This window comes from Petaurus breviceps, unplaced genomic scaffold, assembly GCF_028583685.1.
Source record: "Petaurus breviceps papuanus isolate PSGF00001 unplaced genomic scaffold, PetGlider_PUasm1.0 138, whole genome shotgun sequence".
NCBI lineage: Eukaryota > Metazoa > Chordata > Mammalia > Diprotodontia > Petauridae > Petaurus > Petaurus breviceps.
The window spans coordinates 21729470-21740898 of record NW_027185694.1 but is presented as its reverse complement, the minus strand read 5'-3'; positions in this window follow the sequence as shown (position 1 = coordinate 21740898).

Genomic DNA, 11429 nt, shown 5'->3' with positions numbered 1-11429 from the left:
CCACATCTTTCCTTTGCCCCAGCCAGACCATAAGGTTTACAGCTAGAAGGGACCTTTGTAGAACAATGGAAAGAAGACTGGATGCGGAATCCCAAGCCCTGGCTCTTATTCACCAGCTGTGTGACTTTGGGACCTTGCTATCTGGCCCTTACCTTTCTCGTAGGTGAGATGAGGGGACTAGACAAGTAGGGTCAGAACATCATCTGGTCCAACCCTCTTATTTTATGGATAAGGGGCTACATTTCACAGATGTAGTGTAGTGGGAAAGCTCTAGATTTGGAGTCAGAGGATTTGAATTTAGATCATAGATTTAGAACCCAGAGGGGACTTAGATTATCTCTTCCAACCCCCTCATTTTACAGATGAGGAACTAAGGCCCAGAAAAGTAAAGTGACCTGCATGAGGTCACATGGCTCTGGCCCAGGACTTTAACTCCAAATCCAGCATTCTTTCCACTATAATATTGTGTCTCCCATAATTCCCTTTGTTTAACCACTTACTAGGAGACATATCCAAGAATCACTCCCATTAGCTGTTTTTTCTGGGGAAGCACCATTCCCCCTGTCTCCCTTGAGCCTATGTAAAACATAAAATCTAGGACACTTGAACAGCTAGAATTAGAAAATCAAAAAGAACAAATCTCTCTTCCCTCCCCTCTCCTCACCAATAGGGGGCAATATGAGAGAGAAGGGAGAAAACAAAAAAAAAAAAACTTAAGTCCAGAGGTCCGGCTTCAAATCCAGATTTTGCTGTTAATTCCATTTTAATTACAATGTCATTCTTCTCTGAACACTTCATTATGAACTCTGACATTTTATGATTGTGGGATTCTATAAATTTGAGAAGAACTATTCTATAGATAATTTAGAATACAAGATACCCTAGGGTCATCTCATCCATCTTCCTGCATATTAAAAAAAAGAAAACTATCCTGATTTTAAATCTCTTGATAATTTGGATAGATAAACAGTATTAACTGGAAGGGAGAGATAGATCATCTAGGCCAAATCCCTCCGATTCAAGCTAAGGAAACTGAGAATGAGAAAAGTTGAGTGACTTGCCTAAGGTCATATAGGGAGTAAGAGACAGAATCAGGATTTAAACTCAGGTCCTCTGGCTCTAAATACACCACTCTTATGATTTTACCTTCCTGGACTACTGGCAGTGGAAAGTTCTATAGGTCTTATTGGTCAGACAGATTGCACATAATTACAGGCACAGACATAGCCATGCACACACTCAGAGAATAGTCAGATCCCCTCAGCCTTCCTGCTTCTTGCCCTGTGGGCAGTGCTGATGAGAGTGGCTAGGTCCTGGCACACACTGAGCCCAGCCTTCCTGCTACCACCATACAGGATGTGGTACTGTGTGGGATTCTCCAAGTGAGAGTGACCTCTGAGGCAAAGTCATTGGGAGCTGGTTGTTTTATTCCCAGGAAACTGCAGTATTAATTTTACTTAAGCACCAAGCCTTGACTTCCTCAGGACTTCTTCCTCAACAGAGAAGATTTGGCCCTATACATTTTTAACCCTAAATGTGCTCTTCACCTTAAGGAAGGCCCATTTCCCTTCCTGTAATAATAGCTCACCTTTTTATAGTGCTTTATCTTATAAAGCTCTTTCCTTACATAACAACCCCAGGAGAGAGGGAGTGTAGTTATTATCCTTGTAATCAGTATTATTGTCCAAGGTTCTAGTCAGTCAGTTAATATGTTCTTATGAAGCACTCACTTTATGTGAGGCATTGTGCTAAGCACTGGGGATACAAAAAAAGGCAACAGATAGTCTCTGTTCTCAAGGGGATTATAGTCTAATGAAGGCTAGGGATAGGCACTGTGATCTCACTATCCCAATACAGGTTGGCACCTTTTCTGCAATTTATAACCCTAGAGAGTTGCCTAGAGCACTGAAATGTTAGTTGACTTACCCAGAGTCACAGAGCCAGAGTGTGTCAGAGGTGAGACTCGAGCCTAAGTTTTCCTGAGACTGATTCTCTATTACTCCACACTGCATTTCAAATGTCTAAGGTCTTAAGGTCTGTAAATGGCAGTGCCTAGACCAGAAGCCAAGACTCCTGACTCCAAACTCCAAAGCCATACTCATTCCTCTGCCTATGTTGTTGAATATTTATTGAGATAGATTGTGTATGTGTGTGTGTGTGTCCTTAAAAGATTTAGTGACCTTGGACAAATCACTCCTCCTTCTTTGTGAAAGAGAAAGTGTTGCACTAAATAATCTCTACTGGGTTCTATCTTCTAAGGTAACTTCTGGTATATCTCCTCTTGGAGATGTTATTGCTATCTCAAACTTGACATGTTTTAAGACAGAATTTTCCACTTTCCTCCTTAACTTAGCTCTTTGGGTTCCTTATCCACAAAATTAGCAACTTCCAAACTTCCCTATTTCTATTGAGGGCACCACTGTCCTTCCAGTCCCCCATGTTCTCACCTTGGGGTTATCCTTGGCTCTTCTCCCATATCCATCTAATCCAATTAGTTGCAAATTTTTATCAGTTCTATGGCCACAGCATCTTTCATGCCCATCCTTTTCACATTCACATCGCCATAATTCAGACCCTCATTAGCCCGATCATTGTTATAGTCTCTTAATTAGTTTTCCTGCTTCCAGTCGCTCCCCTCCCCAATCTGTTCTTCACCCAGCTGTCAAAGTAATCTGTCCAAGACTTAGTTCTGGACATGTCACTCTCCTCAAAAACTTTCCCTGTTTGGCTGCCTAGCTATTTCAAGGATAAAATACAAATTCCTCAGCCAGGCTTTTAAGGCCTTTAAAAAACCTGGTTCCAATCTGTCATGACATAGAGAAACCACTGCTGGGCCCAAGGGACTGTGACACTATGCAAAATCTCTTCTCTACCAAGGGGCCCTTGTCCTCCTAACCTATTCAAATGCTCTGGATCACTCAGTCCCAAGGGAGTTCAACTCCCTTTTCTGTATACTTCAGCGGAAAAAAAAATTACTTAAGCGCTTAAGTTTTGGCTCATGTCTAGGGTCTCCCCAAAGCAGAGAATAGAAAGGTAGTATACAGTATGAATCAGGTATAAGTCAGGTGTCTATTTCCTAAACACAAGAGAAATGCTACATCTTTATGCCAACATAAAGCACAAGCATGCATTGTCAAGAAAGACTTAAAAATAACATTCTGTAACTTAACTTACAACCAATGCTCTCTCCCAGGAAGTTGATTTTTAAACCTCATCAGATTATAAAGCAGTTGGTGTTACTATCAAACAAGCATTCCATATTTTGCCTCTATCTGCATGGCTCTCCTCAAAATAGATGTCTTCTGGTAGGTTATGCCAGGCATTGCATCTACATTCCAGCCAGTGGACATCTCTCTAATGAAGAAACACCCTTGCCTTGTCACCAGCTAGTTCCACCTGATGGACCCAAGGACTTTTAGGCCTCTTGAACTCAGAAGCTTGGGCATGTCCATCTTGAAATCAATGGTCAATCCTTTTCAGGAGAGGAAATACAAATTACAGAAGGCAGGGACCCAGAGCAAACTCACCTAATTGAGTTTGCTTGTTCTGTCACTGGTAGGTAAAGAGAAATCATGGGAAATCTTAAGAGTTACTTGATACCACCTGGAGAGTCAAAAAAAGAGAGAGAACCAAGAGCTGTCTCTTATTTTTAACTGATATAACACTCTGTCCTGTATGTTTGCTTTTGAATCTCAACTCTAGTACTTAGTGTTTGACAATGGGTAAATCATTTAACTTTCTGAGCTCCAGTGTTCTCATCTGGAAAAAAAAAAAGGGAATATCTGTACAATCTACCTCACAGGCGTATTATAAGGAAAGTGTTTTTTAACCTGTAAGGGACTATGCTATTAGTCAACCAGTAGGAAGGACAGCTTTTGAATACTAAAATAATCCCTTATAAACCTAATCCTATGGACTGGGGAAAGTCCTTGCCAGGTATAGAGGTCTACACTAGTAAGAGTTGGAACTAATTAGTGTCCTTTGGATAAAATTGAAAGAGGAAAGCTGTACCTAGTGCCCAGAAATAGGGCAGATGCTGTAGATGGGGACATTGGGCTGGGTAAATCACAAACGTGTGCTCTAAGGCCCTACAGAAATAGGACCAATTTCTTACTATTCTACCCTGAGGAGGTCTAATGGAACTAAAGAGTGAGAGAAAGAGCAGGAGAAAGGAACAGTGGGAGACTGGGTAGGGGGCTCTAGGCCTAGATTCTCCACAAGATGTGGTATTTACTGTTTAAAAAGTCAAGTGTGGGGGGGGCAGCTAGGTAGCCCAGTGAATAGAGCACCAGCCCTGGAGTCAGTAGGACCTGAGTTCAAATCCAGCTTCAGACACTTGACACTTACTAGCTGTGTGACCTTGGGCAAGTCACTTAACCCCAATTACCTTGCCTCCCCCATCAAAAAAAAAAAGGGAAAAGGGGTGTGTGTGTGTGCATGTATTCATGGGTATATAAAACTATAATGACCTAACTTAGCCCTGGAAAAGAGTGGGGAAAATTCACCTCCCTCCTCTCTTTGTAGAAAGGGCTGGGAACTAGGGGTATGCAATGTTGCATATGTTGTCAGACATGGATGATGTGTTAGCTGATTTTTTTTTGCCTTTTGGAGGGCAATTGGGGTTAAATAACTTGTCCAAGGTTACACAGCTGGTTTTTTTGTGTGGGTGTTAAGTGTCTGAGGCCCAAACCAAACTCAGGTTCTCCTGACTCCGGGGCCTTGCTCACTGAGCCACCTAGCCGCCCCCTTTTTCCCTTTTTTAAAAAAAAGTATGTGATTAGGGATGGCTCACTGGGTAGGAGAAAGAGGGAAGAATGTATATGAAGATATGAATAAAAAAAATAAAATATTTCAATAAAAATTATATGTGTATATGTATATACATGTATCTGTCTATCTATAAATTTAGATGGGGCAAACATAAGCATTGGAATTAGAAATGAGATGTAGTCTCAAAGAAGGATGTTGATAGACTTAGAAGGGCTTTTGGTCAGAAGGAAGTTAAAAGTTAATAATTGAGCAACCAGGGAGAAAATCAGATTGTGAATGGAAGTTCTGAGGGCCCAGTAGGAGCCAGAGGCTTCTTCTCTTCCTCCCTCCCTCATTCTCCCCACTATACCTCATTTCTTCCCACTCCCACCTTCCTCCCCACTATACATTCCCCTTCTATTCCCAGGGCAAAGTGTGGGAGGACAGATTTTGGATTGTGGCTGTGAGTAATTGAACAGGGACAGGACAGAGAAAAAGTCAAGACACTGAGGATGTTCCGGGCAGCAAAGGGAACATTTGAAGTCCTAGAAGCGCTGACATTGGACTATAGTAAAGAGATACAGACTTGGGATTCAGGAAACTTAGGTCTGAATCCTGGCTCCAGCAGCAGCAGCCTGTATGATCCAAAGCAAACTGCTTCCACTCTCCAAACCTCAGTTGTTCCAGCTGTAAAAAGGAGATTTGGACTAGATGATCTCCAAAGTTCCTTCTATTTCTGGCATTCTATAAGCCTCAATGTTCTAATCTGAAAAGTGGATGGCTGTAAGGAAATAGAGAAATTAGATAATTGAAATATAAAAACAACTGTAGAAATGAGGTGTTGCTTTTATGTTATAATGTTCTGAGATTCATCTAGATTAAGTCATGCCTGAAAAAAGAATCCTCTCTAGAACACATGGTCAATCAGCATTTGCTTGATGGCCTCCAGAAAGAGATGTATGTGTCAGACAGTTCCTTATTCAAACCAGAGCTTGATGACTGCCTGGAATAGCTTCGGTCTGCGCAAAAGGCAGCTAATAGTTTGGATGCATATCTGTAATTTGGGGAACATTTTTGGTTACCTCCTTGAATAGAATTTTTTTTTTTTGGTTTCTTACAAGGCAGAGTGGCATAATGAAGTAACTAGGTGGTCGAGGGGATAGAGAGCTGGGTCTGAAATCACTGGAGTCAGAAAAATGGGAATTCACATTTGAGCTCAGATGCTTACTGACTGGGTGGCCCTGGGCAAGTCACTTCTCCTCATTTCCTCATCTGTAAACTGGTGAAAATGGCATTACCTACTTCCCAGAATTGTTACAAGGATGTGATCATATTTGTAAAGCACTTTTCAAACTATTTATTGTGACACTCTAAAAATGCTGGCTAATATTATAATGGATAGAATGCTGGACTTTGAGTCAGATATTCTGGTTGGAATCCTGTGACCAACACTTAGTAGACATATGACCTCTCTGAGCCTCAGTTTCCTCACGTGTAAAATGAGGGTAATAATTACTGCTGTACCCACCTCAGGGCCCTTGTGAAGTCTGAACAAGTCAATGTATCTGAAGTGCTTTGTAGATCTTACAGCACTTCATAAATGTCATTTTTTCTTATTACAGCTGTGACAATCTCTATTTCTATTATGATTCTGAAGTCCTTTGAAAATCTGATCATCTTTGATTTCTAAGGTCTCTTACAGCTTTAATGTTCCACTGTTTTATGATAAGACTTCAAAGTTCATGTGGGTCCTTGTAAATAAAATGCAAATGGGGCATGGATGAATGTGGGAGCCCTGTGCATCCCCTTCCCCTCCTCTTCTTCTTCCCATCCCTTCCTCCTCTCAGGGGAAATTCTGTAATGACCAGGCATCCAAATCCTGACTCCTCGGGAAGACAGAACTGCCCATGTAGCCTGGGGTGTCCCAGGACAGACATAGATGCCCATTTTGCCCAACAGTTGGTTAGGGAAGTGGCTGGACCTCCTACTGAATGATTTAATTAATTATGGGAGAGGGGAGGACAAGAGTGCCCTAATCTCAGCCCACATGCAGTTTTTACTACCAAAGCCAGGAAATGGAACCCACTGTTGAATGGAGTCAGGTTTGGGTTTTAACCCATTGTTTGCCACCCCATATCTAGTGTGGCACAATGAAAGAGTGCTAGATTTAGAGGCAAAGCACCTGTGTCTGAGTGCTGGTCCTGCCACCACCTACCTGTTTACCTGTATAATCTTGGCAAAGTCACTTAACCTCTTGGAGTCTCACTTTTCTCACCTGTAAAATGAAAGGGCTGGATCACTAAGGTCCTTTCTGGCTCTAAATCTACGATCCTCTGATGTGGTGGTCTTTTCATCATTAGTTAAAACTTTCCAGGGGCGTCCAGGTGGCTCAGCGAGTAAGAGCACCGGCTCCAGTGTTGGGATGACTTGGATCAAATCCGGGCTCAGATACTCAGCACCACACCCAGAAATAACTGGCCGTGTAACCTTGAGCAAGTTACTTAACCCCTATTGCTTTAAGAAAAAAAAAACAACTTTCCTATATTGCTCAGTTCTTCCCTCCTAGTTTCCCTTGCTCTCAGTTTCATTGCAGGAATTTTGCACTGGAAGCCCATTACACTGAGTCTCCCGGGGAACCTCTCTACCTGTGTAAATTACACATCTTTGTGGAGAAAAGAACTGGGGCCTGGAAGAAAAAACTCTGGGCCCTAGAATCCTCACCTGTAAAATGAGGAGGTTAAATCAGATGTTCTTTAAGGTTCCTTACAGCTATAAATTCAATGAGCCTGTGAACCTTGGGACTTTTGTGTGTCTTCTTTCTACCTCAACTAGTCCCAGCCCTGAGGCCCAAGGCAACAGTCCAGAAATGCTGTGGAGAAGGAGAACTCAGGAGGTGGGGGGAGGGGATGTAGCAAGAGAACACCTGGCAGGAGAAAACAGTAGACTATGATTATTTGACTTCCTGTGTCAACAGAGTGGCCCAGGCTGGGGGACATGGCAGAATGAGAGCCAAACAATGTGTCATAAATTCACCAATACTAAATATAACTGTGCTGGAAGCTGTAAACACTCTCTTCTGTTCTGGGTTTCCTTCTCCTTCCTCTGCTCCAGCAGCCCCATTTTGCCGGGAACAATTCCTCTCATTTTGCCTTCCTGTGGGGCCCAGTTTGGGGGGTGGGGGTGGAGTAGTTTGTACCAGGTCAGCTCTGTGAGCTTCCCTTTCCATGGACAGAAAAATGGAGATCCCAAGAAGAAGCAGAGAGGCCTGAGTGTCTGGGGGTCAGGGGTCTAGGTTAGGGAAGAAGATAAGCATCAGATGAAGAAGGTGATTTGTGGGGCGGCTAGGTGGCATAGTGAATAGAGCACTGGCCCTGGAGTCAGGAGGAGGCCCTGGAGTCAGACCTCAGACACTTAACACTTAACTAGCCGTGTGACCTTGGGCAAGTCACTTAACCCCAATTGCCCTCCAAAAAGCAAAAAAAAAGAAGGTGATTTGAGATACCTGTTTCCTAATCTGTATAGAACTAAATCACCACAAAGGTCTCTTCGGTCTCTCACATTCTGTGTTCTAGGGCCGTGGTTCCCAGCCTGTGGGCCATACAAGTTTCAAAAGAGAATCCATAAATATGTATACAGAGTGTGTTTGTTGGAATGCAGTGTTTCCATTGAGGCTGCTAGTAATGCGACATTTGTCTTTGGTGCCGGCACAACCTGGATTGGTGATGGTTTGTAATTATGACATAAGACTCAGGAGTGGGGCACAAAAGTTGAAAGAGGAAGGACAGAGACTTGGGAAGAGATGGAATAGCATGTCCACAACCAATGTGTATGGTTCTCCTTTCCTCCTAGTACTGGATAGGTAGTAACCACCTTCCTCTCAAAAGACGGGTGACACAATGGCTAGAGGACTGGGCCTGGAGTCAGGAAGACCTGAGTTCAAATCCTGCCTCAGTCACTAGCTGTGTGACCTTGGGCAAGTCCCTTAACCTCTGTTTGCTTCAATTTCCTCAACTGTAAAATGGGGATAATAACAGTACCTATCTCCCAGGGTTGTTATGAGGCTCACATGAGCTAATGATTTATAGAAGCTCTTGGCACAGTGCCTGGCATACTCTAGGTGCTATATAAATGCTTCTTCACTTCCCTTTCCCCCTCTGTGTTTTGAGGTTCAAGTGAGCTAATATCTATTAAAGTGCCTGTCACACAGTAGGCACTATATAAATGCTTCCTCCTTTTCCTTTTCCTCCCCCCCCTCACGTGATGGGTCACCTGCTTCCCTAATGAGTTAGACTGACTCTGTCTCTACTCTCAGTGCCAGGAGGTGGGACGTGTATATCTTGTAGGTAAACTTCCTTCTTTCTCTCTCTGTGGCTTCAGAGCCATATGGGAGAGAAAAGGTTGAGGCAGGGATTGACATTTACTACAGCTGCTATGGCTGTGTGCTTTTATTAATGTCATTAAATTGTTTAGCTATGAACTTTCTCAGACTGACTGGTAATAACCTGGGCCCACCAGAAGGGGTGAGGGAGAGAGGGGTGATGGGTCAAATGATTACCTGCCTGCACATCATGCCACTTTCACCTGTAAAATATGTGTGGATTGGGCGGCTAGGTGGCACAATGTGTAGAGCACCAGCCCTAGAGTCAGGAGGACCCGAATTCAAATCTGATCTCAGACACTTAACACAAAACTAGCCCTGTGATCTTGGGCAAGTCACTTGACCCCAGTTGCCCTGCCTTCTCCCCTCCAAAAAGCAAAAAAAAAAAATATGTGGATATACACACATCTATACATGGATAAAACATGTGTATCTGTATATATACATAGCCTGTAAGAACACACTTGTTACAGAAGCAAAGATACCATTTATCATGCCTCCCACGTATTGTAAATGTATTATAACTGTTGAAGAAAATACTAATACTTGTGATAGTAATGGAATGTGGAGATTCCCCTGTATTGGGCTTGGTTTTCAAATTGATTGTATTAAAACCCAGAGCTTATTAATCCCACCTGTGGGATGGACTTTTTGATGTGAAAAGAAAGTCCTGAACTGGGAGGAGCTGGTGACGTAGATTTGGAGAGACACTAGAGAGAGGCGGAAGATCTTTTTGGAAGCAGCACCTCGTGGAGAGAGAGAGACTAAGAGAATTGCTGGTGGCCGCTTTGAATTGCCCTGGACTTTTGAGACCTGCCCCCTGAGCTGCCAAGGACTGAGGAGACATGGCTGTTTTGCTGGTACTTTGTCTGTCTGTTTTGATGTTATTTTGCCAGATTTGTCCACTGGTGAAAGACTGTCCTTTTGTTGAAGAAGTCCTGGAACCTGGCTGTTCGCTAAGAAGCCCTGAGACTGTCCTGCAGACAGAGAGTGAATACTGTCCACTGGTGAGGGACAGTACTGTTGTTGCAGGGGTCTGGAGACTGTCCTGCAGACAGAGTGAATACTGTCCACTGGTGAAGGACAGTGCTGTTGTTGCAGGGGTCTGGGAGCCTTTCTGTTGGTACAGAAGCCCTGAAGAAGGATTTTCTTGTTGTATGTTTACAGAAATCCTGGGAGAGGGCTTTGCTAATGTGTTCAGGGGTTCTAGGACTGTTCTACAGACAGAGGATGAATTCATGAAGGGACTGGCAATGTATCTTGTGGCCTTGCTAAGCCTTGTCTCCCCAGGAACTAAGATTGCTGAGAACTTGCCTCCTGTCAAGATGAAGAAAAGACCTCCATTTGGGTATTAAGTGCTGTGTTTAAACTTGATGTAACTCTGGGGTAGATTCAATTGTGATCCAGGGGTGGGGAACTTTTGACCTTATGTTTGGAAACTAATCTACATTTGAGAAGAGGGGCTTTGTGGTGGACTTAATTAAGGTATAGCCTAGGGGTGGAGAAGTATTTAGAACAGAGACTTTGTGATTGATTGAATGATTGGAAGGTCCTGGGGTGGGGTAGTACTTGGAGATTATTTAATCACACTTAGTAAATGCTGTATTTTGAATGATGTCATGTTTTAATCTTCTCTGTTCTTGGTTGGTCACTGAATAAAATAGAGAGCACCTATGCTGGTATTTTGAACCTGGGAAGTTGCCTTTGCTTGGCATTACATTACATTACTGTACTTTGCACTGTGGGTACAAGTATGAGAGAAACAATTTTCAGTAACTTATCATTATTCTAAATTCAGGCATTGTTCTGCTTAATAGATGTCCAAAATGAGAAAGTCCCTTCAGGCTCTCAGACTTATCTCTAACCTGAGTCATTTTGAAGTCCTTATTTATAGGATTCTTGAACAAGGAATATTTTATGGTGTGATGAAATATTAATGGAGCTCAGGGTTAAATGCTAAAATTTAACATTTTGCTTCATCAGTCCAGAACAGTAGTAATTGAATCTTACAGAATCATTTTCCTAAAACCATTCAATGCCTCTAGGAGCACTATCCTCAAAGGCTCTTCCCTCTTCCCTTCCTTCCCACTTGAACTAATCGAGGAGACCTCCTCCTACCACTCTGTACCCTAATTTCTTCAGGTAAAAGATGGATCATTGATCTCTTCTGGGCATTGAGAAAGAGGCTGATTCAACAGGACATTGTTTCAGAACTGAAAGTTAGAAATAGACTGTTAGGATTTCTCTTTCAAATTGGATCAGGGGCTTCAGAATAAGACTGTCTTCAGACTAAGGGGGGGGG